At 49.3% G+C, this 1592-nt stretch overlaps 1 protein-coding gene across 1 annotated transcript in view; it reads left to right on the forward strand.

The window, feature by feature from the left end:
* REEP1 (receptor accessory protein 1) overlaps positions 1-1592 on the forward strand; it is a gene marked incomplete at its 3' end in the record, with an annotated part of 40989 nt that overhangs the window by 23425 nt on the left and 15972 nt on the right. The gene's annotated exons all lie outside the window — the stretch shown is intronic.

A 1592-nucleotide genomic window follows, 5' to 3' on the forward strand; every position in this document is an offset into this window, starting at 1 on the left:
CAGGTAGTGTGTTGGGGGACAGGTGGCATGCTGGGGGACAGGCAGAGTGCTGGGGGACAGGCAGTGCGCTGAGGGACAGGCAGAGCACTGGGGGACAGGCAATGCGTTAGGGGACAGGCGGTGTGCTGGGGGACAGGCGGTGTGCTGGGGGACAGGCAGAGTGCTGGGGAACAGGCGGCGCGCTGGGGGACAGGCAGTGTTCTGGGGGACAGGCAGCGCGCTGGGGGACAGGCAATGTTGTCCAACTGCTTTAGCAAGGAAGGTGCCACTCTTGCCTTTGATCGTAGGTGGTCAGCGTGCGTCCCTTCTCGTGCCAGCGTGGCACCAGAGCGTACGCTGCACCAGCCCCCCCTGGTTTGGTGAGCAGGATACTGAATTCTGCAGTCTAGAGGGGAGCAGAGAGGAGCAGAGAGGGGGCCCAGAGCACCCGGGGGGGGTGTTCTGGTCCAGCCCCAACCTCCAGCCCTCTGGCAGCGTGCAGGCTGTGCTTCCACTCATTGCTGCTTTGACAAATACAATTCCAGGTGAAGGTGGTGTGTGAATCGCTACAAGGAGCCTCATCCTTTTCCTAAAGCAGGGCATAATTTACTGCCGTTTGCCGTCTTTTGGATTTCACCTCTGTCGAAGCACCCATTAAATTTCTCCTAATTTACACGAGCAGAAATCACGTTAGGATGAGGCTTTATGTGTTTATTTCAGTATCTTTTTCAAGACGGTATGCCATGAAGAATCTTTCCGACCCGCCTCCTCTCCACACAGTGTTCAAACCTCAATGTACTTTTTATCAGCTATGCTATTCGCATCCTGACTGTCACCCAGTGTAGCCTTCAGAGAAGGACAGAGGGGTTCGATACCGGTTGTATCTTCTGGCATTCTTGCTTTGTAGCAGGGGTGTAGTGGGAGGGTTACAGAATTGAGAAAGAGGTGTAGTTATAGTCAGCCTTTTGGTGGGACGTAGTTTTAATTAAAGGAATCTTTTAACCAACCCATCCTTTACAGAGAACAGCTACAGTCCTTTCACCAAGGAATATGTTTGTAGCCTGATTGAGAGCTAGTCTAAAAAGGGAGAAAAATACCTGTGTTAGTTTATTTCTTCCTTAAGCAGCATGAAAAAACCCACTAGAATATGTCTTGGCATTTAACAATAACTTTTTATTACTTTAAAAATCCAATTTTTCTGTGCTCTGGAAATTCTGTGTACGACTGAAAACGGCTGGTGAACATCGTCACAGATGATTATCTGCAAAAGGGAGTTATTTTGATGCAGACCGTTTAATTGTGTCTCTGAAGCCAAGCACCTGTTTGACTCAGATCCTAGCGAAGAAAAGTAGCAACTAGAAAGGTACAACAATGTCCTGCTCCTTTAGACGTGGCCAAAGGTGCTTTGACTGCCTGGAAGAATTGGAGATTGCTCACCACCCAAAGTTAGAATGGCTTTGTGTGAGGAGGCACTCCGAAAGGAAGAGCCGAGAGGGGGGAATGTTGCTTTTAACAACTCATTTTTGTTGTCTCCAGGTTACTGGCCCAGGCAATTTTTTCTCTTCCTGTTGACCTGACGGATTTCAATGAACAAGTGAGAAGAAAGGCTCAAA

Source organism: Buceros rhinoceros, unplaced genomic scaffold (genome assembly GCF_000710305.1).
Source record: "Buceros rhinoceros silvestris isolate BGI_N320 unplaced genomic scaffold, ASM71030v1 scaffold4306, whole genome shotgun sequence".
Classification (NCBI taxonomy): domain Eukaryota; kingdom Metazoa; phylum Chordata; class Aves; order Bucerotiformes; family Bucerotidae; genus Buceros; species Buceros rhinoceros.